The following is a 24,555-nucleotide window of genomic DNA, read 5'->3' on the forward strand; positions in this document are numbered from 1 at the left end:
ACAAGCCCTCTTTCTTTTTACATTGAAGAGATCTAACAAATCAAGTAATAAGCAAAACAAAAACAAAAACAAAGACAAAAAACAAAAAAAGCAAAGAAAATCAATTGGGAGCCAATTTATCTATCATACCATTTACTGTATCTCCAAAATATCAAAATACTAATGTATAAATCTAATAATACATGTTTTATTAGATGTTAAAATTAAAAAATGCAGATAAAAAGAATGGAAGATTTACTATTGAAGATATAGAAAGCTCATGAATTTAAAGACCCAGCATAGTTCTGATGGCAATCCTCCACGTTTATGTATAGATTTAATGCAATTCAAAGAATGTGGAAATGCAACCAAAATATCACCTCCAGGGCAAAACTTCAAAGCAAATAATTACACTGCAAGAATATTGCAATTGCAAGAATACTGTATTCTTGCACATGCCTGTGAATGATTTTTTATAAGCAGCTTTATTAATAATTGCCCTAACTCAAACAACTTAAATGCTCTTCAGTGGGTCAATGGATAAACAAAGCAACTCAATTTACCTTATTAAAATATATTACCATACTACCAAATAAGTAGATAATACCCCAAAACTATTCCAGCAATATTTTTTTAAAGTATTTTTTTAATGTTTATTTATTTTTTTGGAGAGAGAGCAGGGGTGGGCAGAGAGAGAGGGGGTCAGAGGATCCGAAGTGGGCTCTGTGCTGACAACAGCAAGCCCAATATGGGGCCCGAACTCATGAACCATGAGATCATGACTTAAGCCAGTCAGCTGCTCAACCGACTGAGCCACCCAGGTGCTCCATAGCAGTAATTTTTTTTTTTTTTTTAATGTATGGGGAAGCTGTTCTAAAATTTATAAGAAAATGCAAACAACAACGAATTTGTAAGAAAATGCAAATTATAGTCAAAACGATTTTGAAAATAAAAATTAAACCTAGAACTTACACTATATGATTTTAAGGATTACAATATAGCTACAATAATGAAGACTTTTGTGGTATTAGAACAAAGATAGACCCAGAGATTAATGAGAAAGAATTAATACTGCCACACAAATACCACCAATTGATTTTTGACAAATGTGCAAAGGAAATTCAATGGAGAAAGAACAGTGTCTTCAGCAAATAATGTTCGTTTGAAAAACTGGATATAAACATGAAAATAAATCTCAACCTATTCTTTACACTTTTACAAAAAGTAATTCAAAATGGATCCTGTGTCTAAAGGTGTGGTATAAAATTATCAACTATTTAAAGAAACCACAGGAGCAAATCTCAGTGACTTTGCATTATGCAAAAAGTTCTTAAAAATGAGAACAAAAGCAAAATTCACAAAAAGGTTGGACTTTAACAAAACAATAAAAAAATCCAACTTTAAAAATGGACAAAATATTTGAATAGCCATTTCACCCAAGATATGCAGATGACAAGTATGTTCTGGAAAGATGTTCACCATAATATTCCCAAGAAAATTTAAGTTGAAATCAAAAGGAGATAACAGCCATCACACATTTGTTAAAATGACTATAATGGGGGCACCCAGGTGACTCAGTCGGGTAAGCATCAAACCCTTGATTTTGGCTCAGTTCATGATCTCATGGTTCATGAGTTTGAGCCCCACAATGGGCTCTGTGCTGACAGTGCAGAGCCTGCTTGGGAATCTCTCTCTTTTTCTCTCTCTGCCCCTTCCCTGCTCTCTCTCTCCCTCTCTCAAAAACAAATGAATTCAAAAAAAATAAAAAGAATGGCTATAATGACAATACCAAGTGCTAGCAACAATGTAAGATAACTGGAACTCTCACGGTCTACCGGTGGGAATGTAAAAATGACACAGCTTCTTTGAAGAGTAGTTTGGTAATTTCTTGGCAAGCTAAACATAACATAATACTTAACAATCACATTCCTAGGTATCTTCCCTGGAGAAAAGGCAGCTTGTATTCTTGCACATTCTTGTGCATGATTTTTTATAAGTGGCTTTATTAATAATTGCCCTAACTCAAACAACTTCAATGCCCTTCAATGGGTCAATGGCTAAACAAACTATATAGCACACCCAGGAATAGGCTATTTATAGCCAAACAATATGGGTAAATCTCAAAGACATATTGAGTGAGAGGTATGTCACAAAAGTATACACATTGTATAATACCATTTATATGCAAGTTTTTAAAAGGAAAAACTTGAGGGACAGAGAACATATCTGGCTGTTGGGTGTTGAGGTAAGAGGAGAGTTTGGCCATGTGGAGGGTGCATGAAAGAACTTGGGGGAATGATGGCATTATTGTGTATCCTTATTGAGATGAGGGTTACGCGAATCTATAAATCTGGTAAAATTCATGAACTGTATACAAAAACATGTTACCTTACTTGTGTAAGCAAAATAAAGATCACAAAGAGCTACCCTATTATACTCTCACATGGGAAACAAATATTTAGACTTTTTAAGTGTGGAATAATGTGAATTCTTATACATTGCCAATAAGAATGTCATTTGACATAAAAGTTTTTGAGAGCAATTTGGCAGTATCTCAGATTCATCAATTCCATTCCTGTGTATATACCTAGATAAATGCTCATATAGGTGTGCATGGTAACATGCACAGAAGTGTCCACACTAGTGTAATGTGCAGTAGTAACAACTGGAAATAACTTCTGTGTTAATTAGAAGTAAAGTCAGTAAATAATTTTAGTAAAACCATGTAATGAAATGTTAGAACTGATAAAAATTTGCTAGTACCAATTTATCATTGAGTATGATGCTGACAAATATAATACTGAAAAATGAAAGAAGTATAAGATCAATGAGATATCATTTATTACACTGAAAAAGCATAAACATGTAAAATATTACTGTACATATTGTGTGGGAATACATATCTACCTCATAAAAGTGTAAAAACACTCATGATATGACTACTATGAAATCAAAGATGTTTCCCAAAGGGTGTATGTGTGGTGGGGGAAGACATGAAAGAGTGTATGATTAGGTAGGGATGCATAGAAAGATTTAGCTATTTTTAATATTTAATTGTTTACTGCTTAATCTGTGTGGTGGATACTTGATTTCTGTCATATAATTATGTATATAAAATATTCTATACATTTTTTAAAAGAAAAATAAGGGAAAAGTAATATGTAGTAACGCTAATAACTCAAGGATTTATCTTTTCAGAAATTTGTTAAATTTTGAATACATATACAAATTGTGTAAGCTTTATCTCAGTGGAGAATTTCAGGATACAACAATGAGCTTAGATGGGGGCAGATAGTTGAAGGTGAGAGATCTTTTCAGAGGCCTGTCATCTGTAAATGAATTTGTAAACAAAATGCTGGGCTTGACTAGAATTTGTGGGTTATGCTGCAACAGCATGATTTTCTCTCATCACTTAGAAACTCGGAATAAGATTTTTAATCTGGCCTTTAAAAAAATCTGGCATTTTCAATTCTTTGCCATCTAACATTTTACTCTTGTATGGGAGGAATTAAAAAAGAAGTTGTAATGAAACCTATTTACTATAGCTGGGAATAACTATCTTTTTACACATTTCTCCCAAGAAATCTCTCCTGAATTATGGATGCTCCAGGAACTTCAAACATAGCACAAGTGAAGTGAAATTCATTTTCTTTATATACATACCCACCATCCACACAAAGTCGGCCCTTCCAAACTGTAGCTTACAATTTGTTTTCTCTGTAATTTCTGTTTCCTCACTACTACACCCAATTGTGAGTATAGTTTTGGTGATTCTATCCCTGTTTCTTCTATCTCAATGAGAAATAGGGCAACTTCACTTTCCTTGTTTCTAAGAAACTAACATCCAGATATCTTGACCTCAGTTTGAAGGCACTGCATGATTTGGTTTCTAAAATATATGGAAATATTCTATTTCCAAAGAATAGTTGCATGAAATTCCACAGATTTTCTTTTCCCAACCCACTGGACTGCTTTCAGTTTTCTCTCCATACTTAGCAGTTTCCTCTTTCCTGCTCTTGTTCTTATTTCCTACTGCCCTCCCCACTTGGACAGGAAGTTTGTTTTCATGATATAGTAATTCTACTTCCCCAAGCTGATGTGGTTCTCAAGATAAAATGGAAATGCTTTCTATGCTAGGAAGTTTCCTTTCATCAACTGGGCCCCCCCCCCCCACAATAAACACAGTATTGCCTTGTCTATGCATTCTCAAAGCACTCCACATCACTAATCTAGCTCTCGCCACATTCTGACCCAAAATTTACACACTGGCACCTTACCTGTGTGTTACAATTGGCAGGCCTGCATAAAGTTAACCTTTCACATAAAATCTGGATTTCTAACTTATCATATCTCCCTTGCACATGAGATCAGTTACATAAATGGTCACTGAATTGAATGTAACAGTTAGTTTTTCTTGTTCTGTTTTCTTGACACAAGGGAGGACAGGAAAAGCGAAGTGGTTAAAGAGGTGAAGAACAACACTGTGCACAATTTGTGAAGAGGTGTATGAAACCAATAAATACTGAAGCATTCTTGCCCTGTGGACACTGATAAAGGCTATCATAAAATATGTACTGTGTAATTCTAACACTGTATATTATTTGCTTGAATAATAGCTACAAGGACATTCAAATTGGTATTTTTTACTGCCCTCCTATAAAAATAAAGGGAAAAGATTGACTTTCTGGTGTAAGGACCATGAGTTCACTCTGCCAGAAACATCTGTTTGGAAATTAGGAATTAGCATTCTTAGACCCTAGTATTGGAAAGTGACAACCAAGTCAAATTTAAAAATATAAAAGTTCACCACTATCATAACTTAGGGTTAAACTATTCTTGAGTTTTAATGTATGAGCAATACAATAAAACCATGGCAATCTGACTAAATCATGGCATAAAAGGATAAGACCATGATGTTAGAAATTATTTTATTATCTAAACATTTACATCTTTCAATCTCCATTACCATCACATAAGTTTAAGGCAAGGTTCTGCATGCTTTCTTACCTTGGGAACTTCCAAACTGGTCCCCTGGTATTCATTTTTCTTCTTCTTCTCCCCACTATCTCCCTGCTGTCAGAAAATCTTCATAAAACACAAATCAGACTGTCTCACATTTTCATGAAACCATTCCATAATGTTTCAAAAATCCTTAGTATGATCTATATGGTCCTCTACATATGGTTCATGTAGTTAGCTTTGTACTCTGCATTTTTCCCCTTCCTATTTGTTTTTAATTTCTATCTCCAACAGCTTAAAAGTACCATCTCCTTCATCTTCTCAACTTCAGACTTCCCCTTGTGTTTTTCCCTTTGTGTATTCATTTCAGTAGAAAATGCTGGATCTCTTAGATCATGACTTATTCCTTAATGTTTACACATTCTACCTTTTGGATCGCTGTTGTCCTTTACTATAATCCGGCTCTCATCATCCCAATCCCATCTTTAATCTATCAGTCCTATTTCTTAGGACTGAACCATAATGGTAGTTGAGAGTGTTTAAATTCTTTATAAGAAATCCCCAAACACTATGAAAATCAAGATAAATTGCTAGTTTCTGTGGCAGTGAGTACTCTAAATACCAGCATGTCTCCTGTTCTGACTCCAGTTGAGCATGGTGCCATGTTTTTTCCTTTAGGCATTTTTTCTTCTTACAAATAAAAACATGGAATTCAAGGAAAACAAGATAAGAACCCAATCAAATACACAGAAGTGCTACACAAAAATTATTAATCTATTTCACCCAATGTAACCATTCATGCCATATTACTGCTCCTCTTGTTTCTCTTCTTTCTCCACCTCTATCTTCTCTTCCTCTTACTTCTTTTTTTTTCCTTCTGTCTCCTTTTCCTTCTCTCTCTGTACTTATCCTTTTCCCTCTCTTTCCTTCCCTCGCTCATCTTCCCAGTTTCCCTTCTCTTTCAATATGGGGATCAAAGAAAAAGATTCTAGAATGGTGCCACTGTCTGGCAATGGTTCAAGCAGACATACTCTTGGCTATAGGAGGTATTTTAAAATGGAAACCTTCCCAGAAGATTATCATAAAAGCCAGGAGTTTTCTTAATAAGAAATAGAATATAAACTACGTTAACAGGAGGATTATATATTCCTACTATGAGATCATAAATCTTGTTCTATGGAAAAGAATTAGTATTAATATATTGTGAAATATTTCCCTTTACGTAGAAGAACTATTCTGAAATTTACATTTTTTTTGGAATACATGTATTCATTTAGGCAAATCCACATTTTTCCTTCTACTAGATGAAACAACATGCTTCTTAAAGATTTTACAGTTGTCTTCGATTGCTGCATAACAATTTAATACAAGAAAACAATACAAAAATTGTATTATAATACAAATACAAAATAATACAAAAATTGTATTGTATTTTGTATATGAGTGACTCAGCCCTTTAACTTTGTATATATTTATACATACATAAGTGTTTATTTAAAATATATTTGCATTTATATATTCATTTAACATACCTAAAATTTAACATATATTTATCTACTAAATGTTGGGCATTATACTAGTTGTTTGAGATGCATCATTGAATAAAATGGACAAGAATATCAGCCCTCTTAGAGCTTACAATCAAGTAAAGGGAGAAAAGCAAATAATTAAGTGAAACATATACCATGTTGAGCTGATAAATGCTATTTACAGAAATAAAGAATTGTGATAAGGTATGGTGTAAGCATTACTTAATGCCAACACGAACTTAATATAGATTAGAATCAGAAAAATGAGGGAAGAGTAGGTCAGAGTTCTTGTCTTCTTGGGGTGCACATATATAAACAGAAATAGAAGTCTTATAACAATAGTCATTAGCATCACAGAAATTGTTGGTTATTGTGGAGTTGACCTTATTGGTGTAGGGTTTTTGCTAGGGACAAAGGCCATGAAGGTATGAAGACTGCAGTAATAGAGAGGACTAACCTGGATGTCTAGAGGCCTGGGGGGAGGGTAACTTATCTAGAACTCCCTGAGTTGTGGGGTATCTTCTTGAATGGAAGATAACTGGACCTTTTCTTAACACAGGTAAGGAGAAATAGAATTTAGTAAGGATCATTTTAGAACACACATAGCATTTTGACTCTTGACCCTTGCCTAATTATTGCTAGGAACTTTTTTCAGCCATCAAACTTGAAAATAAAACATCTACATTCACATATAGTCACTGTATTTGTCATTTAAGGAGTTAAATTCAATATAAGGAGTTTGAAAGTGGACCCATGGTGAAAATGAAAATGAAGCCAATGGTGAGAGACTACTTGAATGCTGATGACTATAAAACATATGTTTTATAATGGTAAATAATAGAGGGAGTATTGAGTATGAGAATTCCTTTTAGTAAAACTGCATTTTTCTTACTTGGGTAATAGATTTTTTGAAGGTTCTAGAGAAAACCAATAGGTTTCAGAAAATAATGAAAATATTGTGGCTAGTCCAGAAAAGATAATGGTGATAATGATGATTCACAAATACTAAAGAAAAATGACCAAAGAAATGGAATTCACATTTATAAAAAAAAAAAAAAAAAAAAAAAAAAAAAAAAAAAAAAAGATCACATCATGTAAATCTATTTAGCTTAAAGAAAGGAAATTTTTTAAAAAGACTATGGACTAACTTAACTGACAGCTACAAATAAATAGAGGATCTTATGAATATATAACTACACCCATGAAATTTAATACTACAGTCAGTCATTTCAGTTAAACACTAGAAAAAGCCATCTTAGATGAGAAGAGAAATAAAAAACTGGAAGTTCTACTGAGAAAGCTTGAGGGGATCTATTCCTAGAGTTCATTAAATAGAGAGTGACAATTCTCTGACTTGGTAATTTAGTCACTGATCTGCTTTACGGACAATGTTAAGATTTGATGAAATTTCCTTTTTTTTTTTTAATAGCCTTATTGGGATATAATTAACATGTAAAAATTGTATATATTTAAGGTGTACAACTTGATGTTTCAATGCACATATATACTGTGTAATGGTCACCACAATCAAGCTAATTAACATATTCCACTATCTGTCATTATAAGAACAGAACAGAGATTCTAAGCATACTCCCTACATCATATGAAAGCCAGAGTTCTTAGGGGATTGGTCTTGGATTGATTATTTAAGGTATGGACGTGAAGGTATTATGCTTATGAATGGTAGAAGAAAAGCTTGGAGATAACATTCTGCCATGTAATTACTTAATATTTCTGCCACATGTCCATAACGTGGCACATGTCATGGGGAAATATGTATTTAAATTCGAGAACAATACAACCAGTCTAATTCAACTTACAAATAGCATTTATTGCAGCAGCTGTGGATCAAACACATATCTCTAGTCGTCTAGCAGATGGTTGAATACATTTTTTATGATAATATGCCTACTTCACTATAGGGAAAGGATTACCATAATTGTACAAACACCGTTTCTCCTATTTCTCAAATCAAGAGAGTTATACATTTTCCCCCTTGTTTCTTGATTTTCTTCTGTCTTCTTTGTTTTGTTTTATTTTGTTTGGTTTTCTTTTTGGCATTTCTATCATGTATACACCAAAAAGTAAATGCTGTTGAGTTAACTGACTTTTCTTAAAATTTCATTCTTACTGTGTTAATGTTTATTTAGGTAACTACTGATAAACCAGTTCAATTTTACCTAAGTATAGATATAATTGGAAATTTACTTAGAGTTTCAACATCACTTTATGTCCAGTCAAAAAAACTGAATTGAAGAGAAATATCTCTCACAAGTAACAGATATATATCTTATATATATGTGCATAGATAACACATTATAAAAGTAAATAAATTTAAAAAATAGAGTATGCAGAGATATACATGGTAAAGAAAATCGTTTGTCTCCATAGTTTGCTCCTACTCCTAAATAACAATGAATGATGTTATGTAGGAAGAATTTAAATTGTCTAACAAAAATATGTTTACTTTTCTACTTTTTTTTGCCATATGGAACCAAAACATTTTCTCTTGACTACAAATTACTTGTTTCTTTTTTAAGGGGGTCACTGTCTAAATAGAATTCAATGATATATTATGCATACAGGAAAACATGTCCTTTACCTAAAACAAAATGTTTATTTGAAGGTTACAAAAATCAGAGAAACATAAGTACACTATATTAAAATTAAAAGCATTTATTCATTAGATGGTATTTCTGAGTAAAAACCCAAGACTCCAAGTGGAAAAAGATACTTGCTATCACTTATTTGACAAAGTGTTTGATCCAGAATATATAAAGGGTCCTTCAAATCAAACAGGAAAGAAAAACAGATGACCCAATACTAATTGCAGGCACTTCAAAAAAGAGAACATACAAATTATTAGTTAGCATATGAATATGGACCCAATCTCATTAATTATCAGGGGAATAAAAATTCTAACAGTGAGATACTATTAAACAAACAGAATAGCAATAATTAAAAATAGGTAGAGCAGCTAGAATTCTTAAGCAGTGTCACCAGGAGTATAAATTTGACAAGCACTCTGTTTGGCATTGTTTACTAAAATGGAATATGTGTTTACTTTGTGACCCAGCAGTTCCACTGCTAGTTATAAACCCAATGCAAATGCTAGAGATATTCACTAAGATTCGTAACCCAGAATATTCATAGCAGAACTTTCATATAGCTCCGAATTGAAAACAACCCACATGTTAGTCAACAGAGGACAAGATTACATATTGAAATATTTGTTCATAGAATGGAATTCAATATAGCAATGAACATGAATAAACCACTGCTATATTCAATACCAGGGATGAATCTTCCTGAAATACTATTAGGCAAAGAAATCAGATATAAAAGAATAGTACTATCTGATTCAAAAGCAGACAAAACTTCTCTCCAGATGTTCTAACTAGTAAGGATAGTAATTACTTTGGGTAGAAAGTAGGTGTTAGGAGGTGTTAGTGTTACTCTCTTTTTAAGGTGAATTCTGATTACACAGAGATATCCACATTATGAAAATTAACTGAGTTTAAAAAGTGCACTTTGTGTATGCTTAAGCAATAATTCTTTTTTTTTATATTTCTTAGTTTACAAAAGTAAGCCAGTTACTTTGACACTATGACTTCTAGTTATTACTTTTTTAGCACTTTATATATGAAGACATATATGCCACTAATCTGTATGTATGTTATGATTTGTTAGATGGTAGGGGTCCTCACTTGTTTCACACACAAGATTCAATAGGTAAGATTATTCCAGCTGTGTAAAAGTTTATCTTAATAATCAAATCCAATAAACACTTATAAATATAGAAAACTAAGAACACAGAATAGAATATTTAAAAAAATCTGCTTCACATGATCGGTACAATTCCCTGGCATCTGGATCCTGACCTTCTTGGGGTCATCTGATCTTGTTCTCCTGTTTATTGGCGTCTCGTTGTTATTATCTCACGTGGTCGATTGTCCAGTAGTATCTCCAGTTCTTCAAGCCATTCTCACTAAACTGATCCCTGTTGATGCAGTTTTCCAACAGTAGGGTAGAGACTTTGTTGATGGATTTTGCTTCCTTCCTCTACGCTTTACATAATTCTGTCATGAACCACGTATCAGTATTCCCGTGCTTTCATTTTCTTTAACCTGTTCACACTACATCTCTGAGGAATCCGGGAATGGGAGTTCTTGTGGGGGGCTGGGTTGGGTGGTTGAGGACAAAATGTAAATCCCTACTGGTGAGAAAAATGAAACAAAACGAAACAAAACAAAACAAGACAAAACAAAACACTTCCTGTTTGGAAGTGAGGATGAACACATATCTCTATTTTGTCCATGTATGGCTAAGCTATGTCCGTGTATGCCTAAGCAATAATCCTTTTTTTTTTTTAATTTTTATTACTTAGTTTACAAAATTAGGCCAGTTACTTTGACACTCTGATTTCTAGTTATTACTTTTTTAGCACTATCAGGGACTTACCCTCTAGGCAAGGGGTATCCAGGATTTGTTGGGCCCAAAGTTTATATCATCTGGAGGCACTCTCTAAAAATGTATTATCACGAAATTACAAATGCAAAATTAGGTATGCAAGTGAAGTTTTCTTCAGAATGACCACATTTTCATTCTTCTGCATGTTGCCGTCCAGTTCTCACAGCACCATTTGCTAAAGACACTGTCTTTTCTCCATTGGATACTCTTTTCTGCTTTGTCGAAGATTAGTTGGCTATATATTTTGGGTCAATTTCTGGGTTCTCTATTCTATTCCATTGATATGTATGTCTGTTTTTGTGCCAATACCATGCTGTCTGTATTACAGCTTTGTAATACAGGTTAAAGGCTGAGATTGTGATGACTCCAGCTTTGGTTTTCTTTTTCAACATTATTTTGGCTATTTGGGATCTTTTGCGGTTCCATACAAATTTTAGGAGTTCTAGCTCTGTGAGGAATGCTGGTGCTATTTTGATTGGGATTGAATTGAATGTGTAGATTGCTTTGGGTAGTATTGACATTTTAACAATATTTATTCTTCCAATCCATGAGCATGGGATGTTTTTCCATTTCTTTGTGTCTTCTTCAATTTCTGCCATGAGGTGTCTATAGTTTTCACTGTACAGATTTTTTTTATTTGGTTAGGTTTATTCCTAGGAATTTTATGGTTTTTGATGCAACTGTAAATGGGATCAATTCCCTGATAGCTCCTTCCGTTGCTACATTATTGGTGCACAGAAATGAAACCAATTTCTGTACATTGATTTTATATCCTGAAACTTTTCTCGTAGCTTTTTATGGAGTCTTTTGGGTTTTCTATGTAGAGTATTATGTCATCTGTGAAGAGTGAAAGTTTGACTTCTTCTTTGCCAGTTTGGATGCCTTTTATTTCGTTTTGTTGTCTGATTGCTGAGGCTAAGACTTCCCACACTGTTAAACAATAGTGGTGAGAGTGGACATCCCTGTCATGTTCCTGATCTCAGGGGGAAAGCTCTCAGTTTTTCCCCATTGAGGATGATATTTGCTGTGGGTCGTTCATATATGGCTTTTATGATGTTAAGGTATGTTCCAAAATTTTCCTTTGTTGATTCAAGTAAGGGCCCAGTAAATGAAGAGTACTAGACCTTATGCTTCCATAGTTTATTGTTAAGTTACCTCTCCCACAGGTTTTTATTCTGGCTCTGTTTTAGAAAATTCCATACTTGAATGCTGTGATGCATATCTCTGTGGTCTGTACCCAAATCTGTTTTTATCTTCTAAAAGTCTAACTGTAGTTGTTCTTATTTTATTTTATTTTATTTTATTATTTTTTTTTAATTTTTTTTTTTCAACGTTTATTTATTTTTGGGACAGAGAGAGACAGAGCATGAACGGGGGAGGGGCAGAGAGAGAGGGAGACACAGAATCGGAAACAGGCTCCAGGCTCTGAGCCATCAGCCCAGAGCCCGACGCGGGGCTCGAACTCACGGACCGCGAGACCGTGACCTGGCTGAAGTCGGATGCTTAACCGACTGCGCCACCCAGGCGCCCCTAGTTGTTCTTATTTTAAAAAAACATCCCAAATCACCTCTCCTATGTTTAATCAGTGCTTACTTTCCTTACTTTCCCCTTTCTGAGGTCTACTTGTCTGATATTTCTTTCAAAGCAATGTCCTGCTGTTACCTGCAGCCCATTTTTCTCATATCTATAGGACTTTGCATGTGCTGGTAGCTTTATCTAATCTCTCCTCCTTGTCAGATAAAGGAATTCTTACCAATTCTTCAAGGTATAGTTTACAATCCACTTGTCTCTTAGAGTGCCAGTTACACTTTCCTGCGTGCCTCCACTGCAGCATTCACCACATTGTGTTTTGACTGTTTACTTACCTTTCTCACAAACTGGATTCCTCAAGATCCTCAAGAACAGGGATTTTTGCCTTTTTATTTGTATCCTTTCCTAATTCCTCACACAGAGGCACAATAATATAGCCATACTACACAGTCAAGCATGTGTGCTGACTGCCTATATCATACATTATAAATATTATTATTATTATTATTATTATTATTGGTGAAAAGCTAGCATGACCAAATATGACCCGCAATCATGTGAGTTTTTGTTCTATTGTCCTCTGTGAGAAACATATGTACATAGGTATGTGTATGTGCGCACGTTTTATTATATTATTGTGACCTTGTGGGAAACATTATGTGAAAGGTGAAGTACTGAATATCTGTTTTCTAAAAATATGTTGAAATAACATATGACATTCTTGAGTGGAAGAACATTTGGCAATCACCTGCTCCTATCTATCTTCTCATCCCAAATAATGTCTTTCAGTATTTATTCAAGAAAAAAAAATATTGGTTGCCTAAGCAGCTGCAGATCACCTTGAGCAGAAACACATTCCAACTGTTTCAGAAAAAAAATACAGCACCATTTATGCTTAAGAAACAAAAGGGAAACCATCCTGAATTAATATATAATGAAAGAAATGGTAATTATTTGATCCAAAGGTTTCCTGAAACTCACAATTCTAATGTCTTTTGGAACTGCTTCATGCTGAGAACAGTACATACAGAAAAGAATGTGAAATGAAGCCATGTTGAGGGCTCTGGGGTTTTACAAAAAGTTACTGTTCCTTTTAAGCATGATCGAACCAAATGCTTTGTTCTCCAGCTTCAGTGGCCAGTTCATGCTCTGTTGTTTTTGAGTCGGCTATATTATTAGAAACATTATGGAGAACCAAAGGCATCAGTCATAACTGTATGCAGCTCCCAAAATAGAGAGGGGAAGCATCACTGAATATTTCTAAGCTGAATACTGTCATAAGAGGTAAACGAGGTTTCAATCCTCTAAGCAAATATAATCCTTCTTTAAAGACATATTAGCTTTTCTCACAGAAGCCAAACAGCCTGGTTAATCATTTCACTCAGTCTTTATTTTCAAATATCCTGCAATAGAAGTCAATTAGGTGGATTTCCTTACTTGACAGCAATAGATGACCGAGTAGATGTCCTTGGGCATATTCCACAGGCTCTTAAAATCGTATTCTAGCTTAGTGACATAAAATCATTTTGATTTTAATATAAGAGCCAAAAATGATACCTACTAAGTAGTTCATTAAATAGAACGGGTCCAGAAGCTAATCCTTCATATTACTGGCCTGAGGACTTAGGAAGTGCTTTGGGTCAAAATCCTGCAAGCTATGTTTAACTTTAGAAGAAAATATACTTAACTACTTCTTGCTTAAATAAGTGTTGCTTAATTTGTTTTCCACTGATAATGCCTAAGTAATCCTAAAGCTAAAAAAAAAAAAAAAAAAAAAGACAGATATAAATTGGATGCTTGTTCTAGGCTAACTGAAAGGATTATAGTAAAATATTTTTCTAGCAAGTACATCCTAAACCAAACCAAATTCAAATTATAACTATTCCTCAAATAACAGCTTCAATCCTATCTTTTCTTGAAACACTTCCTGATGACCCAGGCCTCATTAAACAATCATTTTTGTGTATTACCATATCTATTATTGCTTTTACATCTCAATCCTATGCAGTTTAAATAATTCAACAATTTCCTCATCATGACTGAGAAGCTTTTTCTGAAATTAGTTTTATACTGAATTTTCTCTAGGAGATCCTCTGCTCCCCAGCATTTAGCAAAATGCAGGAAGTATATCTAGATTTTACAACTTGATTGAATCTCTATTCTCTTTATGTGAAAAAAAAAAAAAAAAAGCTTAATTCAAGCCATCAACCAAATTTCCTACTGCACAAGAATCAGTAGGTGAATAGGTGACTTTCAGTTCACGAATTTCCAAAGAGCGTTTTAGAAAAGCTGAAGCTTTATTCTAGCAATTTCAAAATTATCAGCAATATGAATTACTGCATCACCTCGACTAAGAATTTCCAGCTTATACTTTGAAATATTCATTTTATTACCACTATGAATGAAATCCTTCTCATAAACATAATTAAATTTTCATGGCCATCTAAAAAATGTATTCACTACTGTTAGAAACATAGTTCTAACTATGTTAGAAAATCACAGTTCAAAGTATTTAGAAATCATGCCCTGGCAAATTAAGTTATTATTTACCTGTGATGGAATCCTCATTTTATTAGGTAGAGTTAACTTTGAGATTCAATAGCTGTGCCTCAGTGATAGAGATCATGGTAAAAATGGACCTAACCATTACAGCCATGACTTATGAGCTTGGGGAAAGCTAACATTGGTGCAAAGTGTAACTTCTTATTCAATACCTAGGAGGTATAAAACACTATCTTAGGTCCTAGAGGAACCCTAGATGTGCATCATGCATGGCATATTCTTAAAACCAGCATATTGAGACTAAGACTAATACAAATGATAAAATTTACAAGGGAAAACTACAAAAACCTAATGATTCTCGGCTTATTGTTAATGACAGTGATCAAGCAGTTTGCACTGTAACAGCTGTAAATATTTTTTTGTGAAGTCTCCACCAAGAATCCAAAGCCACACTCCTAATTCATAACTGGATTATAGTCCTGGGTTATTCTGAAGTACCTATGTGCTCTTAAACAAGTTTCTTAAACTATCTGGACTTCAGTTGAGTAAATATTAAAATTAGGCAGTCTCCTAGTTTTTACTTAATTCTGATACTATCTAATTCTAATCTTCACATAGAACTCAGAACTAACCGTACACCAGGAATACACATGGCCACAATAAGAATCCACTTTGACATTAACACACTAGTGCCCATAAATAGCAATACTCCAATATGCTGAACCAAGTCATCAAAATGGATAGTCATCACTTTGTTATTATTAGATAGCACTATTGCTTTTCATTTGGGAAAACTGAGTGAATAAAGCAAATGAAGCCAAACAAGTATTCTAATAATGCAAAAGTTGCTCTTCTAAGGTGATTAAAATGTGAATCTAGTATATTCTGCATATTTAGAAAACACATGTAATATAATTGTTTTTTCCTGTTTTCTAAGCATATATCTGTAAAAATTACTTAAGGCTAGTTGAGACTATTTCCATCCCAAGCTAGTTATCAAGTTACAAATATAACTTATGACAAAATAAATCATTTTATTTACAGAACGGTTTTCGTGATTTGTTTTAATTGTGTATTTTCCCTCAACGATTCAACCATTTGTGTACCTAAAATAACTGAATATTATTTAACTGAGAGCATTCTTTTTCCATGTAACCTACAGCAGAGATTTCTAGTAGACTTCAGGAAAAATTGGCAATTCTTTCATTGTCTAATAAACCTGTCTGAACTTACGTTATTATGTCTCCACAAAAACTTTCTAAATATTTACTTATTCTTTCTGGGCAGCTACTGTGAAGAGAAATATTACTTATGTTGGAAAGATACTAATTTGGCTAAGGAGTGCCATACATCTTGGCTATTGTTCCACTTTTTTTTTTTCTAGATTTGGCAAAAGCATTGTCTCCAGAGGAAAAAATGTTTTTCATTCAGTATTTCCATTTATTGCAAATGAAATTTTAGGAAGGGTCTACAAAATTGCACTAAAAAGCTTATCATTACCTTCTTTCTATAAAATTTTCACTAGTGTGGGGGAAAAGGCCCCAAATTAAAATATTTCTTGCATATGCTGAAGAATTATGCTGATCTTTAAGATATTATGAAATTCAGGATATTTTTATTTTAGCTTCATCATTTTTTGTTGTTTTTTTCTGACCTTGTCCACTTCTGTAAGTAGTCTCTTCAATAATTATTTTCAATTTACCCATTGAGAATGGGATCTGTTTCCTGCCAGGAACCTAACTAATACACCCTATCTCTTAAAAGACGAACTAGGTCCAAATGGAATTCTGATTTGCAGGGAGGAAATTTATACTAAATTATATAGCACAGTTATATTAATCAGAAGTCTTTCAGTTACAGATGTCATAAAACAACTCAAAATGGCTTTTAAAACCACAATAAGACAAAAACAAAATAAAAAATGAAATCTATTGGCCCTCTTTGCTATCAAATGGTGTCACTGTGTTTCTTACCCTTTCACCTCTGTTTTCAGTTATTTGGCTTCATTCTCTAGTGAGAACTCTCTCCATTGCTGGAAATAATTCTTCAGCCACTCAGGCTTACATGGTCCATACAGCACACCATCTGAAAAGGAAAGAGACACTGTATCTCCCATCTTTTATATCAATCTGCTCAAAAGATACCTTATTCAACATACTTGAGCCACATGCATACTCCTGCACCAAAACCTTGGTCCAGGAATATGGTGTGCTCTGATTGACTGGTGTAGGTCAAGTGTTTTAGTACTTGTTCAGGAAGGGCAGTCCCAATAGAAAAGAGGTGGAGAAGACAAAAAAAAAAAAAAAAGTAGCAGATACCTAAAATAATTTTGCAAGTATAAATATATTGTTATCAATATTCATTCATTCCTCTGTTCATGGACCATATGAAACAACAGCTGTGTATAAGCAATAAAAAAAAGAGTCCTCTGGGATTATATGGGGTAAATACTTGTTATAGATGAAGACATAAATAACAGAGTGTGAGCTTAATATTGGAATTTTCAAGAACTTATGCTTCAAGGCTAAGATGGGAATTATGAAATAGTTTTGTAGGGTGGCTCTGATTTCTCTCTTTTCATTTATTCCCTGTACCTCCTGCTTGAAATGGAGATAATTATACACAAACCTGTGAAACATTGCCACAGTATAAATTGAAATACAAGCAAACAAACAGACAGACAAACGTGTTGTAGCAGTGTTGCTGGTCTTGGCACCAGGGAATGAATAACATGAAATCACTGTTTGATTTCAAATGAAAGTAAAGTATTCAAGCCTGCCTCTGGCTATTTATACAAAGACACAGAATAGAGTTGACATAGCAAAAACGATACTTGCTTTTGCCAATCTGTAATGCCTGTACAATTCACTTATTAGAGTCCATTTTCCATCACTGAATAGAGAACAATCTATGTTTAAGTTGCTAAGATCAGAAACTGTAGAAAGGCAATTATATTTCTGATTTGTCAATAATATGCCAGCAAAGTTAAAGCTGTTTCCATAGCTTAGTCTGTTAAGATATCTATATAAAATATCTCTATATTGCAGTGTATTTATAATGTAAAAAAATGTAATATATATATGTCATATATGGAGTACAGAGTAGGAGAATACACTACACTCTTTATTTGCACATACCATATATATTTTCCTTGGAGAGTTTACAATTCAGTGAAAAATCATAAGGGTTTGCTTGAACATTTTTTTTCCGTTTTTACTTTTATTTGCATTTATTTTATACAGAATTTACTCTCAGGCTGTAAGTTTTTGTTTCTCCAATTTCTTCGGGGATATCTTTTTCTTCTGTGCAACCTCCTCTTCTAATTTAGGAATCATCTGCTCTTTTTCAGTAAGGATCATCTCAGCGTGGCAGGGAGAGCTCATGTATGGGTTAATCTGACTATGAGCCCTATAAATTCTATGCCACATCTTGGGGGCTTTGTTCACTTGGATGTACTCAATGACCAGAGAATCTACATCTAAACCCTTAAGTATATCATTACTCTCTGCATTTTTAATCATATGCAGTAAAAATTCAGCACTCTTTTGGCCACCGACCCTGTGTCCAGCTCGACTGTTCAGCCTAGGCACACCTATCAATTCCACCATTGTAGCGACAGAATGGTACACATTGCTTCTGCAAAGTGACATCCTTCGGATACTTAGCGGCTTTTTGGATATGCATATACCCTTGATGGCCTGCGAAGTTTCAAGTGTGTTCTTAAAGTGAACACAAAGATGTGAACCTCTTGATTTGCATGATTTTGTAGGATTTTCTGGGTCAGGTGAATAGCAAACCATTTTCAGAAATCACCTCAGGTCATTTACAGGAAGAGCTGCTTGAACATTTGATTACTGACAATATATAGAGAGAACCTGTTGAACTTAAGTCATATTTCCAATCTGAATAAAGAAGGATTTATTTTATCTGTTTATAAAGTATTGGAAATTATTTTGGGTATTTACCTAAATGTTGTGCAAAGTGGATCTTTTTGTGGTCACCCCCTGTTATATATCAGGCCAATTCACAACACACAGTATGAAATAAAGAACTGATTTTACCAGGGGGAATGCTAAATGCAGGTATTCAATAAGAAGAGAAGGTACATTTTTCCCAATCCTCTCATTAGTCACATTGAAAAGCATACAAGATCAAGGAACTTTTGGATATGCAGTGACTTCACTGCATTTCACTTTTCATAGTAGAAAGGGGTATCCTATGACCTTTACCTTCTTAGAAGACAACTTTTTCAGTTGGGAATGATAAGATTACTGGGGCTCCAAGCAGTCTCAATGTAATTCCAGATGTTTAGAGTTGTTGCCTGGGAAAGACATCTACCCATTACCTGGAGTGCTTTGGGACCCATGGGAAGTTGGGTTCAGGAACAGCACCTCCAACCAGGAGAAGGAAGACACTAGACCTTGGAAAGAAGCAGAGTTTGGGTATATCTGCTTCTTTGAGAAGTGGGTCCCAGGTTGCAGTTGGCCCATTGTTCAGGTAACATTATATTCCTGGGGTCATCCCCAGATAGTACTGCTTGTCAAACTACTTAAAAATGTAAAACATTTATGATATTTTGATAAAGTTTGGAAGTAAAACTTATTCTAACTGATTAGCATGATCTTTTCAGAACTCAATGAAATTTGATATTAAATTTGTATATAAAATATTCAAGAAAGATAGCAGTTGTGATATCATTGTTTTTAATTTTCTCAAATGCTCTATAAAATCTGATTGGATGGGAAGACCAAAAGTCTTCTAAGCCTGAAGTAAAGGCATTGTTGGCGAAGCTGTATGATCCCAAGGAATAGAGTCTTATGTAAAGATAAGAACAAGATGGAAAACTTTGAAATTTTACATTTCCCTGACTTATTTGCCAGTGGAGGCAACACTTTATATTATCTACCTATAAAATCCTTCTAATAATTGCATTTTTGATGATTGTTGCACAACTTCACAGGAGCATCCTGATTCTGTTAAGAACCAATTCCTATCACTTCTTGTTGCTTCTATACCAGTGTTTTGGAAACTGGGTGACTTTTGTCCCCTGGTGGACATTTGGCAATGTCTAGAGACATTTTTGCTATCACACTGGGAAGGCAGGTGCTACTATAATCTAATGAATAGAGGCCAGAGATGTTTCTAAACATCTTACAATGGCATAGGACAATCCCGGACAAGATCTGGCCAAAAATGTGAGAAATCCTATTCAACCATAGTAGGAGTTCCTATGTTAGTTTTCCATGCTGTGAAATGATTTACCACTAACAGAAGCTTAAAACAATAAAACAATGTCTATTATCTAAGTTTCTATAGATTAAAAGTCTGGATGTGGATTAGCTGGGTTCTTCATTTCCTGCTCAGGGTTTCACAAGACTGGAATCAAGGTGGTGGCTTAACTGCCAAGCTCCAAGCTTCCAAGATCCCTCAGGTTGTTGGCAGAATACATTTCATAATGGCTATAGAATCCATGGCAAAGATGGAGGGAGGGAAGGAGGGAAAGGGGAGGAGAGAGGGAGAAGGGCAGAAAGAGAGAGAGAGAGAGAGAGAGAGAGAGAGAGAGAGAGAGAGGGAGGGAGAGAGAACACCTTTTCTTCTTTGAGTCCTAGCTTTAAGGAAGCCCTGTGCCCTCTTATAAAGGACTCACTAAGTTAAGACAGTATAACTTGAAGTCAAGAAATGATTAGGGACCTTAACTGCACCTGTAAAATCCCTTCTCCTTTACCATAAAACATGACAGTGGTATCCTATCATCTTTGCCATATTCAGTTGCTTAGAGATTCAAGTTACAGATTCCACCATCATTCAAGGGGAGGAAATTATCCAAGGGCACTGGAGGTCATCTATGGCTGTGGGTATCACAGTTCCTGTCATAACCAGCTTCAAGAGGAGACAGTCATTTTGAACCCAGCCTGTGGTTATTTCAAAATGAATAGAGGAAATAGGTTTTAACTGACAGATTCCTTGTATTGTTTTCCTGGCTTGTGAAGTGAGAGTCATTATGGCAGACAGGGACAAGTAAAATCTCTGGAACTACCACCAACCCTTGTCAAAACAGTAAGTCAAAATAAAAATATCTGAAAGATGCAGGGATGGTGAATCCATTTACATCACCTGCCTGGCCTGTGTAAAGTCCAATGTGTTTGGGAAGTTCAGAGTAGGTTTTCATAAACTTAATGAGATAGTAATGCCAATTGCAGCTGCCATACTGGATACAATATTTTATTGGGGAAAATACTCAGAGCCCTGGCACCTGGTATGTAGTGACCGACCAGCCAAATGCTACTGATTACGTTACCATAAGTAAAGAAAATCAGAAGCAGTTTCCATTATGTAGCAATGACAATAGGACATCTTTATTGTCTTGGTCTTATAATATTATGTAGAGGACTTTTAGTCTTCTTGACATCCCTCATAACAACTTGCTGATCCATTACATTGCTTTATGTTAGTTGGATCCAGTAACTTAGTAAGTAGCAGGAATCCTACATGTTTTACTGTTAGATGTTTCCAAGAGTGTGGTAAATAAACCCTCAAAAATTTAAGACTTACCCTATTGGTGAAGTGTCTAGAGATCCATGGTATAGAGTATTTAGGGATGTTGCCTATTAAAGTAAGGGAAACCTTGCTTCACTTTACATCACCCATCAAAAGAAGGAGGCACAGTGTTCCATGAGACCTCTCAGGTTTCAGAAACAGAAAATTCTACATCTGGTTATCCTTCTCTGCCTATATTTTAAGTAACCCCATGGAGGACAATTATGATTGAAACCTGGAGCACAAATTTCTGTAGCAGGTCCAGATTGTGGTCAAGATACCTTACCACTTGGATCCAAAAATACTGGAAGATCTAAGGCAAAGAGCTATAGTGTAGGAACATCTAGAAAGCCTCAAAGAATTCGAACATAGACTCCCAGAGTTACTACTTTACTAATCTCACGGTCAGTTAACACATAAAAAAGCAGCGGCAGGGTTTACGGGTAAACCTTCCTGATATTCTGGCCCACGCCGAGGTCGATGGCTTTCGTATTACCACTCGATGTAGCGGTGATCTTATACTAAAACTTGGAAGGGAAAATTTCCCAGTTGGCACAATTTTGGTGTGTAAATACAGTGGGTCATTTAACGTGAAAGAAGAATCTGCTTGAGTACTCAACCCTTCAGTAGCAGAGGCAAATGCTGACTCCTTCTCTATCACCATTCTCTGGGGGAAAACAAGTGCTTGACAATGGCAGATGTGTTAGGTTTTACGCCTTCTCTCACAGAAACGTGGCACTTTACTGTTACCAGAACACACACACATATATATATATATATATATATATATATATATATATATATATATATATTCCGGGTATGGATTTGCTCTCTGTAGTGGTTCTATGAGTACTACTTTTTCTTTCACTTATGAATGCTTTAGACACAGCCATGGCATCTCTTATAATAGTGCCTTTGACCAGAAGACATGCTTTTTGAAAAAAGAAAGTAAGAATACCTGCTGTGACTAATGCTTTCTATCTCAGTTTTTTAAAATTATAATACATTATAATAAATGTATTATTTATTACAATAAAGATGATGTTATATCTTGATGGTAATTTGTGACTCATCTGTGACTGACTTGTGTAGGCTATATGAAAGGGCTTCTGTGTTGTCTGGTTTCAGTTCTAATTCAGTCAATAGCGAGCCCCACAAAGAGAGCATCACAAAGAGGGAAGGAGAATAATTACTGAGTGATATAAGATTGTATAAAATCCTGATTTCTTCTCTTTTGCTCTCCTTAGGTTGGCTCTATCCTTTTGCTGAAGGTCACAGTTTGGCCCTCTCTCAAGTTGGTCCTCTCCATATGATTCTGCCTTCATTAATTTGGGCTTTGGAGTATTAACAGTACACTCTATTTTTCTAATTTCTATTAGTCACTCTGTCTCCTCATCCATTTAGGTTTAAATGTGTAACTGTCCACTGTTATTAGTCCTGGGGTCCTGAACTGTCCTTCATGGTACACTTTGTGCCTAAAGTGTTTATAGATCATCCCTTGTAAATTATTATTATGTTATCGTAATTTGAGCCTGATACCTATTTTCTCTGGTGGTCCTGTCTTTTACAATGGCAGAGAGCAGATTACAGTTGAAAGAGGGAAAGAGACAGTATCTTAGAGCTCATCCTGATATTGCTCTTCTAGAAGGAGCTAGAGAGGTGCCTGGGTGGCTCAGTCGGTAGAGCATCCAATTTAGGCTCAGGTCATGATCTCACAGCCTCCTGAGTTCTAGCCCCGCGTCAGGCTCTGTGCTGACAGCTCAGCGCCTGGAGCCTGTTTCAGATTCTGCGTTTCCCTCTCTCTCTGCCTCTCCCCTGCTCGTGCTCTATCGCTCTCTGTCTCAAAATAAATAAACATTAAAAACAATATTTTTTAAAAGGAGAAGCTGCAATCCAGTAAGCTATTGAGATATACCTTTTAATTTTGGAGAAAGAGTGTCAAAAACATGTACACTCAATTAACAGTTCTTGTAGATCTGAACAGACAAACCAAATAGAAGAAATTTGGTAGTTTCAAGAGAAAAATATAGAGAAAATCAACATGCAATATTCAAAGCACTACAGAGAGAATGTTAAGGTGATATAATATTAAGTAAAAAGAAAAACAGATATTACCAAAATAGGAAAGATAGATATTTATTGAACCTTAACAGATTATGAACAAGGAGAGGGCAGGAGAAGAAAAGAGAACAGAAGAAACGGGACAGAAAGCAAAGCAAAGCAAAACACAACAACAAAAAAAAACTACCAAAAAGACATTCTATTTATATTCTGTTATATTCAAGTTTCCTAACAAAGATATTCTTTTGAAAGGTTTATGATGTCCTCCTTGAACTGCGGGGATATACACGTAAGGCACATTTTAAGTTTCATTTCACTGATCTACTAATGGAGATACTTCCTTTGAACATTTAGGGACAAAAAGAATCCTTATCACAGACAGAGACTTTAATGGTCTAAGCAATTCCTCCTCTGGAAGAGGTAGGGACTATAGCTACCATGGGTTAGAATTTAAGGTGTTTCTCACATACACAAACACACACAAATGCTGGAGGCTCAAAGAAGAAACGGAAATTAGAAAAATTTGAAAATTATTGTTTTCAAACAAGATGTTGTAATTTGAACTGCCACAAGAATAAATAAAAAAGCTCTATAAGATACTGAAAATCTTAAATGAAACTCTGAAAATACGGACAATAGACACAGGCAGATTTCTACCCAATCCCCAAACATGCTTTAGATATGGTAAAACACAGTTAGAAAATTAAATTTTTTTTTTCTTCAACGTTTTTATTTATTTTTGGGACAGAGAGAGACAGAGCATGAACGGGGGAGGGGCAGAGAGAGAGGGAGACACAGAATCGGAAACAGGCTCCAGGCTCTGAGCCATCAGCCCAGAGCCTGACGCGGGGCTCGAACTCACGGACCGTGAGATCGTGACCTGGCTGAAGTCGGACGCTTAACCGACTGCGCCACCCAGGCGCCCCTGAAAATTAAATTTTTTAAGACTCTTCCCAGTTGAGTTTGTGTGCACAGATCAGACTATAGA

At 35.0% G+C, this 24,555-nt stretch overlaps 1 long non-coding RNA gene and 1 pseudogene across 1 annotated transcript in view; both read right to left on the reverse strand.

Annotated features, from left to right (window-relative positions):
* Positions 1–17,050, reverse strand: part of LOC121028392 (uncharacterized) — a 234,810-nt gene extending 217,760 nt beyond the window's left edge. The window contains exon 1 of the long non-coding RNA XR_005789208.1: positions 16,943–17,050. This is a non-coding gene — a long non-coding RNA (uncharacterized LOC121028392). The remainder of the gene's footprint in view (positions 1–16,942) is intronic.
* Positions 17,051–18,220: 1,170 nt separating this feature from the next.
* LOC121028989 (60S ribosomal protein L17-like) lies at positions 18,221–18,776 on the reverse strand (annotated as a pseudogene).
* Positions 18,777–24,555: the final 5,779 nt, after the last annotated feature.

Source organism: Herpailurus yagouaroundi, unplaced genomic scaffold (genome assembly GCF_014898765.1).
Source record: "Herpailurus yagouaroundi ecotype Mexico unplaced genomic scaffold, PumYag 100, whole genome shotgun sequence".
NCBI lineage: Eukaryota > Metazoa > Chordata > Mammalia > Carnivora > Felidae > Herpailurus > Herpailurus yagouaroundi.